The sequence below is a fragment of the Phyllopteryx taeniolatus genome, chromosome 11 (assembly GCF_024500385.1).
Source record: "Phyllopteryx taeniolatus isolate TA_2022b chromosome 11, UOR_Ptae_1.2, whole genome shotgun sequence".
Lineage (NCBI taxonomy): Eukaryota > Metazoa > Chordata > Actinopteri > Syngnathiformes > Syngnathidae > Phyllopteryx > Phyllopteryx taeniolatus.
Genome location: NC_084512.1, coordinates 25,634,111 through 25,653,761, shown reverse-complemented (window position 1 = coordinate 25,653,761; position 19,651 = coordinate 25,634,111). Strand labels below are relative to the sequence as shown.

The 19,651-nt window shown below is 44.1% G+C and overlaps 1 protein-coding gene across 13 annotated transcripts in view; it reads right to left on the bottom strand.

Annotated features, from left to right (window-relative positions):
* The window catches only part of wdpcp (WD repeat containing planar cell polarity effector), a 75,561-nt gene extending 61,203 nt beyond the window's left edge, over positions 1-14,358 (bottom strand). For 4 of the 13 annotated variants that reach the window (XM_061789766.1, XM_061789774.1, XM_061789768.1 and 1 more), the window contains exons 1-3: positions 14,150-14,356; positions 13,636-13,727; positions 3,472-3,531 (exon numbers count right to left, since the gene is read on the bottom strand). The gene's annotated coding sequence lies outside the window, so the exon portion shown is untranslated. Of the gene's footprint in view, positions 1-3,471; positions 3,532-13,635; positions 13,728-13,850; positions 14,105-14,149 lie in introns of those variants that run through there. The other 9 variants (XM_061789775.1, XM_061789777.1, XM_061789778.1 and 6 more) reach the window with 7 other exon arrangements.
* Between the last annotated feature and the right edge of the window lie 5,293 nt (positions 14,359-19,651).

Here is a 19,651-nt window from a genome sequence, read left to right as displayed (position 1 = left end):
TTTTCCCAGCTCAAACGTAGTTATGTGTCAGCATAAGAAAGATGCTAGATGAAGTAGCATTCATTTTTCCAGATTGCTGTAGAGGCACTTCATTGACAGTTGACAGATGAGGGGGCGTGGTTTCAGTGCATTCAGTGGACACGCCCACAAAGTCTGAGAGCGGAGACGGCTTCATATTCCATGATTTTGAAGCCTCATTTTATGTACTAGATGATTTTTTTGAACCATTCAAATTTGGTAGCGCTGTTAACAACGCTCTTTGTGGTGTGTCAAACTTATTAGACATTTGTCTTTGCAGGGATTTGATTGTCCTGATCCACAATCAAGTCGAGACGATTGACCAAACTTTTAAGACCAATTAATTATGTGCATCTCTAATGACAATAAAAATTATTATTCTTAGGCTTCATGACTGACCCCAATGTGTCCTAGTTTCATATTTAACTACAGGTATCCCTCTCTATAATACTGTAGAAACAGCACTTATCTTACACAAACTGATAAAAATCCTCCTTGGTGGAGTTCATATACGCGGAAAAAGGTGACCTGCGGTTATTGTTGTGGTGTTTTCACACACAGATGTGTGGAATGTTGCCCGCTTTGTGCGAACTGTCATCCCTCAAGTGCGTGTCCGTCACTGCGCACCGGTGACACGTGAACGATTGGGGTGTGGGCGTACCCCGCCCATAACCGCCTCTCAATGTCAGCACGAGTTCTCGGGTCTGTGTCGGCTTGTCTGTTACCTTCATGCCATTCAGTAGCAAGAATGGCCTACGGCGAATAATCCTAATTGTATGATCACAAACATCATTTACAGTTAACTCAAGTTTTCGTTCAAAACCCACCTGTAAAAGGCGAATAGCCACGATAAAGAGAAAATACATTTTTGGGTTTTACCCTTGCCACACGTTAATATATATATATTTTTAAAAAAATACATTTCAAACAAACACAAAACAAAAAAAGCAATTTGTAAGCATAGCGTATAACAAATACTGTACACATTGTGGTCACAGTGTGTGCATGTGCCTTTAAGAGGCCGGGCTTAGTGCGGTTGTGTGTGAGAATCTGGGCACGAGCTGTGGCCGACAGCAGCTACTGCATGAGTGTGTTCATTGTGTTTATGTGTTTAACTGTTCTCCCAGAGTTACACACTGTAAATGGTGGTGAAAAAAATGCATCAGCAGCTGCGGCCCTCCTTTTCCAAATGTAAGGCCATGACAGCAGTAAGTACACTGCAAAACACAAAATAACGATCGCTTAGGAAAATAAAAAAAAAAGAAATAAAAAAAATCACTCTTAACACACTCCACATCACAGGATAATCGCACAGGATAAACTTCAGAGACATATATGGGGGGACGATAATGGGGCCTTTGTTGACTTTGACAAATTAGGCCTGGTATTATCGGTATGCGTGTGTCCTGCGCTATAATGTCATCACACATAATTTGCAATGCCATCATTTTTTTTTTTTTTTTTTTTTTGCGTCTTAAACCCTGCAGTCTTCAGACGCTGTAATATTGCTTTGTAAAAGTGTATAAAAATAACACTCTACATTTTGTGCGTAAAATATTGAAAACACACATGCACACGGAGTCAAAGGTAAAGCAGTTATAGTGCTGTGTCGGCCTCGCTTTCTTATTTCCTCTGTGGAGTCGCTCTTATCTCCTCCTCCTGGTGTGGGAGTGTGTGGAAAATCTCATTTTGCCGCTCAAAACCCCCAAACTACAAGTCCCAACAAAAAAATATGGGGGGATAATGTCAGGTGCCATGGAAACGCTGCGGCTAGCATGGCGCGGAGGCGGTGGAACGAGTTTAGCGACATAAGAGGATTCGTCTGTCCTGCTACTAAACAACTTTTTAAGAGGGCATCAGCCATTTTGGAGGGGTTGGGGGAACTGCTGTCAGATACAGTAACTTTCGTTTAGTTATTTCACACCTGGTAAAAAAAAAAAAAAAAAAAAGAAAAAAGTTCGAGGCTCTTGCTGTTGTGTTTTTAATTCGGTTTAAGATTGATAGTCGGTTAATTTGGTTTACTCCATTTTAGTATAAATGCGCCTTGCTAAATTGCAATTAAGATACCGTATTTCCACTAATAGACAGCCCGTCCCGATTAACTCAACTTAATTCACTTAAAAAAAAATGTATTTTTCCCTCAGTTGTGTAAAAGAAGTGTAACTGTCTCAGTTCATAGATGGTATTTATTGTTCACACACGGACGTTAAAGACATGACTGATGAGCCCATTTAAAGTCTGTTGTTAACCAAAACAGCTGCACCAACTGAAGAAGTAAACAGTCTCGCAAATTAATGAAAGTGTGGAGTCTTAAGACAAATCATAAATTTGTTTCAACGTGTTCCAAAAGACTGCCGGTCGATAATGTTCTGTGGTGTTCTTGCAGTTTTGCTGCATTTCTTCATAAATACACTTTATACTGTGATTAGAATTCCAGTTTCACATGACCCAAATTAAAATGATAGAATATTACAGGGAGCCCTTGTTTATCGAGGGGGTTACGTTGCAGACCCATATAGAGAGGTAGCGGAACCGGGGGGAGCACTGGGGACATGTTTGAAATTGTGCAATACAGTGAGACTTGCAGAAAGTGAACCGCGATATGGCGAGGGGCGACTGTACTTTAGTAAATGTTACTAAAACATATTCAAAGTGGTGCAAGGTTACAGAAAATGTCATTTGTGCACAAACACACTCTACATGCACTACAATATACAGTTAAACCACACATACACACACACACACACACACTGACAGAGTGCATAAGTTTTGGAGCGTTGCCACCAGTTTCTGGCTGGGGTTGCTGAGGTCTACCTGTTCATCCCCCCCGACCCCTGCAGAGCACTGCGAGGGTGTGCAGGCAGTATACAGAGCTAGCATGCAAGCGAAGGGGGGTGGTGTGTGTGTGTGTGTGTGTGTGTGTGTGTACACTGTCTTTACATTGTCGAGAAGCTTCAACATCAAAGGAAAGGAGGTTTGGTTGGGGAGTGGGGAAATATGACTCCTCTCGCAAAAGAAAAGACGACCTTGTCTGGCGTCTGCGTCGTCTTCGGTGCTCTTTATTGACGCTCCCCCTCTGGGAGGTCGCAAATGTTTGAATGTGCGTCAGTGCGCGCGACAGAAGTCACAGTCACAGTAAATATTTGAGATCTCACAGGGTTAATTAAAGACGACATGAAGGCCTTCTTGATTGGACTTTAGTCTTAGATGTTCCCCGCATTCTTGGAGGGTGGAATTTATGATGGCACATATTTGAAGTCAGGATGGGAAACGACTACCGGACCTGCTCAACTGCAGCAACGATTTTGTTAAAAGTGAAAAAAGACACAATGCCAAGAGGTTATCTGGCTTTTAAGAAGCGCCAAGCAGCGGAAATTAAGACAAGAGATGTGTGAGATAAGTGAAATGGGTTTTTGTGGAATGAATAATTTGCAAAGGTGATTTGGTGATTACCTCGGGGTCTGCACTCAGGCTTCCATACACGTGGAGCTGCAGTGCGGGCGAGAGGAAAGTCTGGAATGAGAGAAGCACTTGGGTCTGACATCCTACGAATTCTTTCTCAAACACAACCTAAAACTAACGGTAGACCGTAAAGCAAGACGTTTTCCATCACTTTAAGTACAAATCAAGTCATGAAGGCTGTTGTTATGTGTCTATGTGCCTGTGTGCCGTTCTTGAGTTTTGAGCACAGATCAGGACGACAGCATTAGCATTCCGAGTGCACAGATGGACAAGACGAGTTTTCATACTTAAAGGACTGCTGGGAAAGCATATGAAACCATATGAATGTTTCATCGCTTCCTCATATTATTACATAGACACAGAAAATTGATGGATAAGTAGTTTTGAAACCAGAATTCAAGGATAATAGTTTGTTCAGCTATTGTTCAAGTTACTGTAAAAGAGGGTTTTGGTAACCAAAAAAATTGCTTTAAATTCTGGTCCAGATTATAGCAAGAATCATGGAAGTTGCACCTGACTTGCTTTCGCGGGCCACATAAAATGATGTGGCGGGCCACATTTGGCCCCCGGGCCTTGAGTTTGACACCAGTGGCTTAGATTAAGATGGTACCCGGTTCAGAGAGTCGACCGCAGTTTGAATGAAAGCCTCCGTCAAGCCTTGGTCGGAGTTTCTAAACCTACTCACTGTAATGAAGATGACACCATCTAAGGGTTGTAAACAGGACTACGAAGATCCAATTAAGTTCTGCGCTGTTGCCAGCGCTCCTTCACTCACTTCAGTTGCTAGCCGAGCAATTGAGGCGGCACAAAATTCGCCCCGTTTGAGAACAGAGGGGGACGACGTCACGTGTGAGGCCCGGCGGCGGTGTATACGCTTACAGTCTGCGCTTCGTTGTATCTCCGTTTTGACGGGAGGAAGGGCAAAGTGGCGCCAGGCAGCGGGCCCAGAGCCTTTCAGTCTCGCGGGAGCTCATTCAGAATCGAAGTGATGGACAGCTAGAACAAAATGAGGCGAAGGTAATACCGCTCAGGAGAGGTGGCGGGTACAGTCAGTCTGTATTGCGTGTGTGTTTTACATGACATGTCAATCAACAGCAGAGGGAAGCTGCTCTGTCGTGGCCTCTGGGCAATTGCGCGAATGTGAGTGTGAGTGCAGATGCGTGCGTGACAGAGCGCATCGGAACGCAGTCACTCACGGGAAGTCGCATTCCAGTTTCAAGGGGCATGCAGGGGTAAAGAGTTCAGATGTCACAACTGAGATTTTTTCCCCTTATTAGTTGGCCAAATTGTTTTGTTTTACTAGGTCAGACGGTTAAAATAAATACATAAATAAACTTAAAATAAAGAAATGGACACATGCCATCTTTGGCCTGTTTAAAACGTGACAATTCGATTAATTGTATACATAGGTTGTCCACCCAAAAAAAAAAAAAAAAAAAAAAAAACTCTTGTGAATCAATATGTTGCATTTAATTGACTGATGTCCTGAAAAGTACGATAAGTGCAATTTATTATTATCACTGTAATTTTTCTTCATATAATGTCAACTTTATATTGCATTTCCCAACGAGGATTAACAGTGTTGGACAAGGAAGCATGTTTGTAACTTCAGAATGAATCATACACAAGAAGAGGAAAACATTTAAATTAAAAAAAAATAATCGAGTAAAATAAATATTTAATAGAGTACAATCATTAATACACCGTGAAAACATTGATACGGTGATATTAGCATGATCAATTAGAATGCCAATATATAACTTTATATTGCATTTCCCAATGAGGATTAACACTGTGGGACAAAGAACCACGTAACGTCAAAATGGATGCCTCACAAGAAAGAAATCAAGTAAAATAAATAACAATATTTAATTAAGAATACAATCAAATTAATACATTGTGAAAAACTTAATACTGTGATATTGACAGATTATTATAGTCAAATGCTAATATATAATTTAAAAAATGGTTTGTTTGTACAAAAGTTAGTCCTGCTATGTCCACCACATATTTTTTCAGAGTTAAAAAGTTAAAAATAGATCCGAGGTCTTTATTTCTAGTACTGTATTCTTTCCAAGAAGTAATCATTAAACATCTGTTTAATGTATTAATTAATTATTTTCATATAGTCACTGTCCAAACAGAGGGTTGCAAAATGGATGCCCCACAAGAAAAAGAAAAAAAAAAAACTATTTAAAAATTAATTAAAAAATAATACAAAAATCTAAAATAATAACATATCATATAATAACAATAATAGGGTGATTATTGTTTTTAAAACAACACTAAAACAAATACAGACATATTTGAAAAATGTGTCTAACTTACCGTATTTATTTATTCATTATTTTCATGTCGATTCGACTCATACAGTGTCTTGATATTTTTTTCTTTACTTTTATTTGTTTTTTAAAGTTACTTTTTAATTAAACTCTTGCTTTTCGCCGGCCATTGATGATATAGCATCGTGTGCTCACACGATATTAGTGTTTCACTCTTAACTTCCCGTACTATTGGCTCTTCCTTTGATCTTTGCTGCTGTAATGTGTACATTTCCCCACGAATAAAGGATTGCCTCGTGAATTTGACTAATTCATCCAAAAGGAGGATTCTAAGTGCAAAGTCCAAACACCTTTAAACATGATCTTGCCGCCCGAGTGAGCAAAGAAAAGCGGGCGGGGAGGGAGGAGGCCGCGGAGATGAGAGGAGGCTTTTCTAAGCACAAGTGTAAACGTCATTAGAGGAGCTAATGGAGGGAAGAAGGTGGGAAAAAAAGCAAAACTCACTCCAGCAGAGGTATTTACCCAACGCCTGGAGCAGAAAGGCAAACACAGCCGCAGTAATGACTGAGAAGGAGAATGTGGGGAGGGGGGGGGGGGGAAATGATGGAGAGGAAGTAAAAGCGAGGAAGACGTCCCGCTTGATTATGCCTTCAACATGTTTTTAACCATCCAAATCATTCTAAGCATTTGCACACCGAGGCAGTAACGCTTGTCGCTCCCTCCTGTTCTGCTCATGGGCCTAATCCCGGCAAGCGTTTGGCCAAAAGCTCGCCGTATCTTCCCCGGCGACGACGCCCAAGGGCACGAAAGGGAATACTTCCACAGCAGCTGCACAATTGCCGGGACGGCCGGCTTCAAAGAGATTCTGGGACACGATGCGCCTCGGCGCTGCCGCTCCCCTGTCGCCGCCGAGGTGACGCGTGTCACGCCGACACGCTGGGGTTTTGTTTACACCGCTGGATTTTGCGCTCCTAAAGCTGCTCGCTGCCCTGCCGTTCGCCCCTCACCTTTTGACCGCAGACACCGCTGCTGAGGCCGACCATATACGTGGAGTCACATTCAAAATATACCATCTGGACACACACAAGATCTTCATGAATGCATTGTCTGTCATTCCGCGAGTCTTGCGAACCAACAGGACAAGCCCACAAGTGGCAGCCATTATCCCGCACTCAATGTGGGCAAACGCTACGTGTCATTAATGCCTCTTTCTTTTCGGGATCATCTTCTTTTAATAGGTGCCTATTCAGCAGTTTCTTTGGGGTACTGGTCAGAGTAGTACAGTATGGTTCACTTTTATAGCGTGGATTTAAACACACTGTACAGGAACAATTTTCAGTCGGCTGACTCATTTTTGAATCTGGGCCCGTTTCAAGTCTTGTAGGGCATCCTCAGCCGTGTAGTGTAAAGTTGGACAATGATGAGTGACGGCCAAACTTTTTATAATAGTTTGAAATAAGCAGTCTTTAGCTGGGTGTACATTTGACCCCATTCTCATCTAAGCATGCCTTTATTGACTTAGCTTTGTGCACCGGAAACAGTAAGGTAATGAACCCAAACGGTTCCTACAAAGTTGGAACCAAACAATGACCCAAAATAACTTCATTAGATGCACAACTGTGACCTGACACATGTCCACTCCATAGAGCGAATACAGACAGTCAAGCTGACCCCCACCCATGGGGTCAACTTTCAATACAAACCTGTCAAAGGCTGTTGACGTCGAGGTCCTTTTAAAGTTGCTGTCAGGCTCAAAAAGTGGCCACGGACCCCGACAGAAAAGAAAGGTCACGCTGAACGTCCCCTAGACTTCTTAGCAGTCTTATTCGGCCGTCACACGCTCACACACGGGCTGTCTGTCACCTCCCAGACGAGGCCGTGACACCTCGGACACACCTCAGCGGGCAGCCACCGTCGTTCCGTCTCGCTCCACCTGTGACAGGTTGACACGGCGGCGAGTTGCGAGTCGATGGCGCTCAGAGCAAAAGGGCTCGCTTCTCTTTGCCACGACCTCTGAGATGGATGCCGGTGTCGTTATCACCCCTCAAACCCCCCCCCCCCCCCCGACTGAGGCATGCTGCCATCTACAAGTAAATAAACAATCTTTTCCACTACCTTGTCAACTCCCAGCAATGACCCTGCAGACGTCTATCATACTTAAGGAAAATGCCTCATCTCCCAAAAGGAAACAAAAAAAAACCAAACAAAAAAAACACCGTGGATCTAAAAATGTATCTGGATTTGTTTCCAATTTAAACAAATGACAATGAAAACATAATTTTTTTTTTTTCATGGCAAATCCTCAAAATGATCACTACATTTTGATGCCATTCCTCGTCCACATTAGCTGGCAAAACAAGATTTGCAATTTAGCATCGCCCATCTATCTAGTATACCTGGTTCTGATTGGGTCTCATCTGGGCAAATTCCATACCGAGCTCTGGAATTCACCCAAAATGGCTGCTTCAAACCAAAATTGCCGACTTCCTGTTCAATTTCAGCCACTGGTCCTTGAGATATTTCCATGCGTCCTGTTATTATAGAGCTGTCCACCCCATTTCGTGCCGATAAAGGTGATTTAAAAAAAAAATAAAAAATTTGTACTTTCTGAGAATCCTTAAAATGAGCATCGATCTTTGACGTCATGCTCCGCCCACATTAGATGTTAGGGAAAAAAAGCGCCACAATTCAGTGTTGCCCTTCTGTCTAGGATACCAGCTGCCATGCAAAGAGTCCCAAATGATCCAGGTTTAAATACAGGGGTTCCGCGGTATTCCATTCCTACGGCGACGGCAACCAAACTGGTAAAAAAGTGGGAATGCGCTGTTACTAACTTAAGCATCGGTATGCGTTTCCATGCTCAGGGTCCCAATATATCCCACCAAGTTATATCCCGTCTTGCTGATCCTGTATGATATCACGCCATTTACACCATCCTGCCGACACACCCAGCGGTGGAAACGCTAGCCTGATCCGAACCTGAACCTGAGCTGTACCACGTGATAAAAAGAGTCCTTTAAATCCTCTGAATCAAAACGGCACCATTTGTCCTCTTCCGTGAACCAGAAGGTAGCCTGCTGACTAACACACGCGACGCACCACTCGTTTTTTTTCTCCTCACACAGGTCCAAGGAGAAACCCCTACAAGAGTAAATTCTGCACTTATATTTGGCACAAAAGCAGAGCGGTGCTTCTACTCGTGGGTCAAGTCGTGTCTTGTCAGGAGCGGTATCCTCTTTCCGTTGAAGCTGACAGCTGGGAGCAGCAGAGGGGCCGCCGCCGGGCCCCCGTGTTAAACACACTCGGCCCGCAGGTAAGCCCGTTTGACGTCAAGGGCGCATAGGTTCAGTTTTCGCATTTTCACTCTTAATCCTCAGCCATATCCGACAGTTAACAGGGCAACGGTTCGAGGAAAATGCAGGAAGTTGGGAAAGGCAGCAGGCGGGAATAAGAAATGATCGTTTGACTGACTCCTCAAGTTCCTGCTCATTTTACGCCGTCTGGGCCATTGTTGCGTTCGTGTTCCGACGGAACGTACAGCACATCACAAAGATCATGTCAATCGTCATTAGCCTCAAGTTTTGAACGCTAGATATTTTGTTTCACTCAATTGTGCGGCTGCTGCGATTGACAAGCTGACAAACAATTGCTACCGACTCAGCCCTGTTTTCCACCCTTCTGTTGAATCGAGATAGTCTTGTTTGGAAGCCTTATGACATCATTTTATAGTCGGGACTGGACCAATCGGCACTGGGCTCGATTCGACCAACTGTCAACTACACCGAAGATGTACACGGTCCTCCCAAATGTCTTGGAACAGAGCTAATTCTTTACCGTTATCAATATTTTGGTTCCAATTTCTTCCCAGTACATAAAGCAAAGCTTAGATGACTTTGTTGTGGAAGACCAGGGCCTTCAAAAAAAACTTGGGAGCTACTAAGAAAATGTGACATTGTTAATGTTTATTGTGTCTATGGCATTTTTTATCAAAAATGGTTGGGAAAAAAAGTTTCAAAGCTTGTTTGGGATCACGAGAAATAAAGCAAATCCCAGGAAAAAGCACAACTTGCTTTGAATAATCTCACTGTCATTTGCTTTTTCTATGGGCAAAGGGCACTCAGTCCAAACTGGCACTTGTTTCTCGTCACACAACCATACATACGCTTAAGGTTGCGTCTGGGCGGGCCTACATCCCAAACGGCCCTGCTGTTGTCAGGGCAACAAGGAGCAATCCTGGCTAACATCTGCCGCGCGACCCCGGGCCGCCCGGAACGGGCCTTAATCCCCGCACGGAGCCGTGTTGTGGGGGAAAACATTCTTTCCTTTCTGGGAAGAGAGAGAGAGAGAGCACAGACAAACAGGGGACTAGCCGTGTTGCTGGTAACCTGCAGGCCAGCGGATCCCACAGTGTTGTCTGTTGCGTGGCCCCCGACAACCCCCCTTCTCCTACTCCCCCCCCCCCTTCAACTCAACATTATGGCTGTGCAGAGGGGTGTGACAGCCAGCTTTCGGCAGCAAGTTGCCATTGGCAGTCCAGTTGGATGGATTTGAGGCCTGGGGTTAATGAAAGGTCTGGCGAGCTGGCCTTGGTCTTGGTACGCTAAAATGACATCACTTTGATTAGTGTTCATTACCACAAAAAAAAATGTTGCAAAAAAATATAATTATCTGTAGTGGATCCAAAGCCCTGTTGTACTAGTTAGTGCAGGGGTGTCAAACTCTTTTTTTTTTTTTTTTTTTTTTGTCTCGGCCCGCATTGCAGTTATGATTTCCCTCAGAGGGCCGTTAGAACAATGAAACCATATAAATGTTTAATCATCACCAAAACATTACATTACACAACAAATTGAGGGATAACTAGTTCTGAAATCAGAAGACAAGGATAATAGTTTGTTCAAGCATTGTTTTAAGTTACTGTAGAAGACGGTTTTGGGAACAGAAAAATGCAATCTCAACATTACTGTTTATTATTATGACAATTTGGAATTTGGGTGCAGATTTTAGCAATGGAAGTTGACGAGCATGATTTGCTTTTGCGGGCCGCATCTGGCCACCAGGCCTTGAGTTTGACACCTATGTACTAGTGCGTGACACATGCAAACTAGTTGGGCCTGGTCCCGTTGCTAGTGCCGCACAGTAGTTTATTAGTAAGGTTTAATGGCATACTAGTAGGCCAAAAGTGGCACTAGTAGTGAAAAAAAAAAGAAAAAAAGTTACTACTAAGATGCAGAAGTTCAATTAGTACGCTGAATTGTTTTACTAGTGAGAACAAAGAGATTACTAGTACATGGACCTTAAACTGGGCATAGAATAAATGCCCAAATAGCTTTCTATAGAAAGTATGTAAAGTCAGCATGTGGCAGTTTAGTGTCCCCTAGTGCCCACTAAAAAGAGAAAGCACCAAAAAAATAATAAAAAAAAAATAAAATAAAATAAAAAATCAAAACAAACAAACAAAAACCAATTTAGACCCAAAGTATCGCTGTGAGGTCTAAAATTACAAGTTGGCATATCAAAAACAAGCCGAGCCTCGGTAATATTCTGATAAGCATCTCCTCCGGGGAGGAGATGCACAGAGGAGAAATGAAGATGCCGCTCCGTCAATCAGTCCATCGGCGGCTATGAAATATGCATTTGTCTTAATGTGGAGTTTGATTCCATCAAAAGCCATTTCACGGACCATTTGCTTATGCAAACGCCTCTGGGAGACAGACAGCGAGAGAGAGAGAGCGAGTGCAGTCAAAGCTGACTTGGAAGAAGAAACACACTTCCAGCACGAGTGTGTGCGTATGTGTGTGTATTAGGAGATTTAATTGAATAGTTCTGCATCAGTGCCAAGAAGTTACTTGATGGGTTTGCAGAGGCGTGCGTTCTCTCCGTTTGTCAACACGGACGGCCTTTTCCTTCCCACGTTCACCGCAAGAGATGCTTGGCAAAAACTGCTCAGGTTTCGTCTACTGACGAGACAGAAAGAGGGGCTCAAATGGGACCTCCACCAAAGCCGAGAAAGCACCCAATTACACAGCTTCTTGGTCAAGAATTATCTATGAAATCATCTATTTTCTATAGCCAGTGGCAGGGTGGTTACCAACACTCTTTCCTGTGGTGTGTCAAATTTACAATTTATATATATATTTTAATTTTATTTTTTTTTTTTACTTTAGAGGGACTTTGAAAATCGAAAAAAGTGAATAAAATCCTGAGCCTGTGTACCTTGAGCCAGACCTGCCTCAGAATTGAATGGATTCTATCTTAGCCTGCTCCCCACACCTTCATATAAAGTCTGTGACGATAATTAGAGTTGATTTTGTACAATTTTTATAACTAACAAACAAACGGCAATGAACAAATAACATTTCTGGTGGGTGTAATTGCAGAGTACCTTTTGGGAGCGCATCCACTAAAAGTAAAGGAATGGTCCAAAGCACCATTTAAAATAAAATACCAGCCAGGTGATTGTCACGCTCCAACTTTACTCCGTTTAACATGGCAACCCATTTTCTGGGATCACTTTTGTCAACACAAACAATCCTGCTGCCTTACAGGCCATCAGTACTCACAGTAAAGTTAGTAGTCTGTAACTGTGGTCCTGCACTGACATCTAGTGGGTTATAATGTGGGACTATATTTCAATTCAATTTTAACACCAGAGCAACTGTGCAACAGAGCACAAAAATCATCCATTTTAGACAGGGACATGACAGTAATGCAGAGACACATTATGCTACACAAGCAGGGGGGCAGCGGCAACTGAAATCAGTCACGTCGACTGGAACTCAGCGACACCATAGTCTAGCGGAGCAGATAAAAAGGTGATGTCGGGTGTCCTCCTGGTTATACAGTATCTGCCTCCCCCGGCTGTCGACGTGACGGGGGTCTCGCTCAGGTGCGCCCTTCAGGGCCAAGTGGAGGAGCAGAATAGGATAGGCGATAAAGAGAAGAAAAGGTGGCGAGAGGAGGGAGGTGAAAGGACAAAGGAGGCAAAGACCAGGAGGTGGAATGAGGAGAATCAAGCCAGCGACGTTCCAGAAACCTCGGCTGAACTTTTCCTTGCGTCACTTTTGAGTGGCTCCAAGGGACAAAAAGAGACACCTCACTGGTTATTTTCACAGCAAAGACAAAAAAGAGGGGCACCGGGCCAGGGTGGCAAACGCGAAGCAAAAGATATTTGAACACAAACACGTAGACAGATAACAATAGTCACAGCCACTTATTCTTTACCCTTTGCACACTAAAAAATACACTAATATTACTGCAGATTTTTGTATTAAAGAGACGTTAAAATTTTGTTTTGTTTGTTTTTGGGAGGCTGGAACAGAATAATGGCATTTCCATTTAATTCAATGGGGAAACATGATTAAAGATACTAAGTGTTTTGAGTTACGAGTGTGGTCACAGGACGAATTAAACTCGTATCTCAATCAAACTTTAATGATAAAGGATTCTTCACACAGTGAAATGCAAGCATAAAAGCTGAAGGAACCACTGTACGTACTACAATTTCCTTGCATGTGGGAAAGGACAGTCAGTAAAACACAAGCACACTCAGCGCACGCTCACACAGAAGCTGCTGTTAGCCACAGCTCTCACAGCCACTCACACGCAGAAAAATTAAGAACAATTATTTCTCTATATCGCGGGTGGTTCTCATTCATATCCCCCCTGCTAAACGGGCTCACTGCAAGCTGACTTTGGTGTGGAAGAACATAACGCTCCATCTTTTTTCACATATTTTCCGGTCACGTAGATGGCAGCATTACAGTGATGCATCGCTTTGAATCGTTTAAAGTGAATTTTGGTGTAAAGTGGTGTATTTCCTGACACCACACCCTCTTGACAGATCAATAAAAATAAAATATGGATGACGGCTCACCTGGCAAGTCCTCTCCAAAGGCCAAACCAAAAGGGCAGCAACAAGTAGGCCTTTGTTGATGACAACAACAGCAAAAATCACTGCAAAGAGGGCTACAGAAAAGAATAATGTGAATTAATTGCATGTCCAGTGAAGCCACTGAAACTAACATTAAAGTAGCACAGTAATGCTGCACTCTTTTTAGGGTTCAACTAAACTGGTTATATTGAGCTCACTTTGCGCATTAGCATCATCTTGTTTTTATTTTAGATGCTTTTAGGTGTCAATGACTGTCCAAACTTGAGCCCGTCTAATCGTACACTCAACGTCCACGAACATCACCCGCTTCCTTAGCATGTAAACCGCGTGGACTTCTTCGAGCGTCCTACTGTAGCTAACAAAACACGGCAGGCTCCACTTTGTCTAAAGTTTGCTACAGATTAGCTCCCACGTCGCTAAATGCTAACTGCTGCCTGCCGCGTCGCTAGGCAACAAGCCGTGCTAACCGGCTAGCGCGCGCACTTGCGTGACTTACGGAATCAAATACAGCGACCGGTGGTCTTAACAGGCGGCGAGCTTGATGGCGGGGCCGAACACAAGCTTGTAAGTATCTTCCATAAGACAGTTCTTGCAAAGAACGCCACTTGTGTCAGATTTTTTTGACCAAAAAAAAACAAAAACAAACTACAATTACCATGAAAAACTGCAAACCTACACTTCCCAGAATTCTCTAGGACGGCGCTCCAACTATCGCGATAACCCCGAGTTGTTGTATATATTTATATATATACTTTTTTTTTTTTTAACGGATGACCTACCACCCGCACCCGGCTAACTCAGTGAGCAGCGAGAGCTAATGTACCGTTTTGATGTTCTCATTCATCTTATATCGACGTAGAGTGCATCTTTAGACATGTTTGTGATTCGAATCATGATTGAAAAAAAGATTTCAAGATGATACACGTGTGACTTTATGTAACACCAGTCAGGCTTTACAGTGTGTGTGTGTGTGTGTGTCATACCGCAGTCAGTTACTGCGGGACACTGCACTGCACAAGCCCCAGGTCTCCAACAAAAGTGGCCCCACCCAAATCTGATGTGGCATTTCAAAATAAAAGTCCCATGATATATACATATTTCACTGTCACTACCACTGATTTAAAACATTCAATAAAAAAAAAAAAAAATCTATGACATATAGCAACATCAGTCCAGTTCTGGGGGACACTACACCACCCCAGGTCTCCAACAAAAGTGGTCCCACCCAAATCTGATGTGGCATTTCAAAATAAAAGTCCCCTGAAATATGCATATTTCACTGTCACTACCACTGATTTAAAACATTCATTTAAAAAAAATCAATGAGATATCGCAACACCGTTCCAGTTCTGGGGGACACTGCACAACCCCAGGTCTCCAACAAAAATGGTCCCCCTACACTGTGAAAATGTCTCTTTTAAAATACACTACATAACCCCCCTTAAAGAGCTCTCTATGAGTTCATTACAAAACATTGAGGCGACTGGTGACACCCGACAATAAACCTTCAATGGCCCAAAGAAAATTTGTATCGTATTATCTACAAAGGGTTAGGCATGGTGGACATCTGCCTCACGTTCTGGGGACCGCGGTTCAAATCCCGGCCCCGCCTGTGTGGAGTTTCCATGTTCTCCCCGTGCCTGGATGGGTTTTCTCCGGGCCCTCCGGTTTCCTCACACATCCCAAAAACATGCTTGGTAGGTTGATTGAAGACTGTAAATTGCCCGTAGGTGTGAATGTGAGTGTTTCTGTGTGCCCTGCGATTGGCTGGCGACCGGTTCAGGGTGTACCCCGCATCCCGCCCAAAGATAGCTGGGATAGGCTCCAGCGGCCCGGGACCCTAGTGAGGATAAGCGGAAAATGGATGGATGGATGATCTACTAATTGGAAAATGTCTAATTGGAAAAAGAAATCCCACAATGCACCAAAACATCTGCTTAAGGTTAATTTTAAACTAGGAAAGGCATTTATCCTATTAAAGTCAAATTGCTCCCTGCGCCCCCTTGCCGCCCCCGTGAGGTCACACCTAAGGCTCAAACATCCAAAGAAACCAAATTTCCTCAGCATGGCACAAACCAAGTAAATCTCAATTCATACACTTGAACGTGCATCCTGGTGGGAGCGGGAGCGAAAAATCTTCCTATAATTTATACATATGAACATATATATGGATGTCGCAGTGGACTCTCAGTCGTATAGCCAATCCATCATCCGCAGCCGGTCCTCCGATTCTCAGCTGCTCCACCCCCCGGGCCAGGAGGGTCACCATCTCCGCTCGACCGCACGTGTGGAGCCGGGCTCTGTAAGAATGAGACTTCTCAGCAGTAGTGTTCAAACCCTCAACTTAACCACATATTAACACAATGTAAATTGGTGAAAGTCATATCCAAATCGGAAGCCCAAACATTCATCTATCACGTGACACACTGTATAGTTCCTAATAGTCAATTAACAATTCACTGAAACCTTCCAATTATCATGATCCCCCAGCTCCTTCTCATGTTTTAACCTTCAGTCGTACTCTAACTTAAATTTGCCTTCATTTTCTCACCGTTCCCCTTTTAGTCAAGTTCATCTTTTAGACCCGAGGTCAGACATGACTGCGTCATCTAGTATATAGTAGACCCCAGACTATAATAACTCATTATACCATAATTACTATATCTTTATTGTTAATGCCAACATCCATATATCTGCCACTGAGGAATTATAAATTCTGCAGGGGTGTTAATAGATGTTTTTTAATTATTTCCCCTCAATCATATCGTACTCAGCGTCATTGTGCCACTTATGTACTTACCACCATCTTCTTCTTTTCCTTTCGGCTTGTCCCTTTAGGGGTCGCCACAGCGTGTCATCCTTTTCCATGTAAGCCTATGTCCTGCATCCTCCTCTCAAACGCCAACTGCCCTCATGTCTTCCCTCACGACATCCATCAACCTTCTCTTTGGTCTTCCTCGAGCTCTCTTGCCTGGCAGCTCCATCCTCATCATCCTTCTACCAATATGCTCACGATTTCTCCTCTGGACGTGACCAAACCATCGAAGTCTGCTCTCTCTAACTTTGTCTCCAAAACATCGACCCTCGGCTGTCCCTCTGATGAGCTCATTTCTAATTGTATCCAACCTGGTCACTCCGAGAGCGAACCTCAACATCTTCATTTCCGCCACCTCCAGCTCTGCTTCCTGTTGGAGGCCACCTCATCCACACGCAGCATCAGCACTGGGGAGGCCCAAGGTTGTGTCCTCTCTCCGCTGCTCTTCTCTCTCGACACGAACGACTGCACCTCAGCGAACCCGACTGTCAAACTCCTGAAGTTTGCAGATGACACCACTGTCATCGGCCTCATCGAGGACGGTGACGAGTCTGCATATCGACAGGAAGCCGAGCGGCTGGAGCTGTGGTGCGGCCGACACAACCTGGAGCTGAACACGCTCAAGACTGGAGAGATGATCGTGGACTTCAGGAGGCATCCTTCGCCACAGCTGCCCCTCACGTTGTCCAGCCGCCTTGTGTCAACCGTCGAGACCTTCAAGTTCCTGGGAATTACAATGTCTCAGGACCTGAAGTGGGCGACTAACATCAACTCCGTCCTCAAAAAGGCCCAGCAGAGGATGTACTTCCTGCGGCTTCTGAGAAAGCACGGCCTGCCACCGGAGCTGCTGAGACAGTTCTACACAGCGGTAGTCGAATCAGTCCTGTGTTCTTCCATCACAGTCTGGTTTGGTGCTGCTACAAAAAAGGACAAACTCCGACTGCAACGGACAATCAAAACTGCTGAAAGGATTGTCGGTACCCCCCTACCCACCACTGAGGACTTGCACGCTGCCAGAACTAAGACAAGGGCGTGCAAAATCCTCTCGGACCCTCCGCACCCCGGTCACCAGCTCTTCCAGCTCCTTCCCTCAGGTAGGCGCTACCGATCAATGCAAACTAGAACTAGTAGACATTCCAACAGCTTCTTCCCTCTTGAGATCAACTTCTTAAACACCTAACCTATAATTCCATTACAACAAGCTGGCAATTTTTTTTTACTTGAGTTCGTTGTCACATTTCTGTGGGGCCAATCATGTATTACTCGTGCACTCACTGTAGTTGTCTCGCCATGCTGCACTATTTCCATATACTGGTCACTCATGCCAGAGTAGCATCTGCTCCATTTGCACACTGATTGAAGAGTATCTGTAACATTTGCACAACCAACATTGTCCCAGATTATCGCACTACTTGTCACTTTAAACTGCATACACTCCTTGAAGTCTCAGCGCTCATTGCACAATGGTCATTGCACCGGTCTATTGCAATATTAGTCATTCGAACTGCTCTAAGTGCTAGAGGACTCTGCATCTTTTTGCGCAATTGTTTTTTGTCAATGTCTTTGTCTCCAAAGTGTTCTGTAAATTGACTGTCTGTTGTACTAGAGCGGCTCCAACTACCGGAGACAAATTCCTTGTGTGTTTTGGACATACTTGGCAAATAAAGATGATTCTGATTCTGTTGTCTCTTCAGTGCCACTGTGTCTAATCCGTGCATCATGGCTGGCCTCACCACTGTTTTATAAACTTTGCCCTTCATCCTCGCAGAGACTCTTCTGTCACATAACACACCTGACACCTTCCTCCACCCGTTCCAACCTGCTTGGACCCGTTTCTTCACTTCCTGACCACACTCACCATTGCTCTGGACGGTCGACCGCAAGTATTTAAAGTCCTCCACCCTTGCTATCTCTTCTCCCTGTAGCCTCACTCTTCCCCCACCACCCGTCTCATTCCTGCACATACATTCTGTCTTACTTCGACTAATCTTCATTCCTCTGCTTTCCAGTGCATACCTCCATCTTTCTAACTGTTCCTTCACCTGCTCCCTGCTTACACTGCAGATCACAATGTGATCTGCAAACATCATGGTCCACGGGGAGTCCAGTCTAACCTCATCTGTCAGCCTATCCATCACCACTGGAAACAGGAAGGGGCTCAGGGATGATCCCTGATGCAGTCCCACCTCCACCTTAAATTCGTCTGTCACACCAACAGCACACCCCACCGCTGTTCTGCTGCCCTCGTACATGTCCTGTATTATTCTAACATACTTCTCTGCCATTCCAGACTTCCGCATGCTCATACCGTACACTCCATCCCAGACAGCAACTTGCACGCCATTCATCCAAACTCCGTGTGTAGCCCGAAGAGGACCGGAAACGCCCCGACTGGGTTGGAAAGGCGCCTTAACACAGCCGCGGCTCCACAAAAGAGTTAACAGCCTCCTTTATCCAAACACCAAAGCGTCTTCTGACAAAAATGTATGGAACTGTTTTCAGGCTGCTTCCCCGCACGCAGAGCTGCGGCTGGTCCGCTCCGTCAACCCGGAAGTAGAAAGCCACGACGCAACCCTGGCTTGATCACATACCCATGTATACACAAAATACTTATACCTTATTTATGTAATAAATATAATGGGTACCCTTTAAAGCGTTTTACAAATATTTACATATATAATAATATCATTATATTTATTATGGTTCTAGAGTATTATTTATATTGTGTACACAATTAATAAGTCATATCAGACAGAATATTCGTATCATTCACACTTAGTCCACGTTTTTTTTTTCTAAATCCCCTGAGAGCCTCTTTTGCATCCAAACAGAGCTCTCATTGTTTAGAACTCAAATTTCCCCACCGCTTGTTTTTGATGATCTGTGCTCAGACTGGCCAAAAATTAATACCCGCAAGGAATTGAACCCCGGTATTGGTTAATGACGTCATCATAAGACCATTGACACCAGACTCATTTGTGCATACATGATAACTTGCCCCCTCACAGACCGTTGCGGTAGTAACTTCATCCAATAACCGTGTCAGCTAGCTCTGATGGTCTCGCATGGACCACTGACATCACTTCTCTCACAGCCCATGCGCTCACACTTATTCTGCTAAATGGTAATCTGGCTGAGTCCGCGGACCATGTTCCGCGCCTCCATTGCTGAGGCGGCCGACCG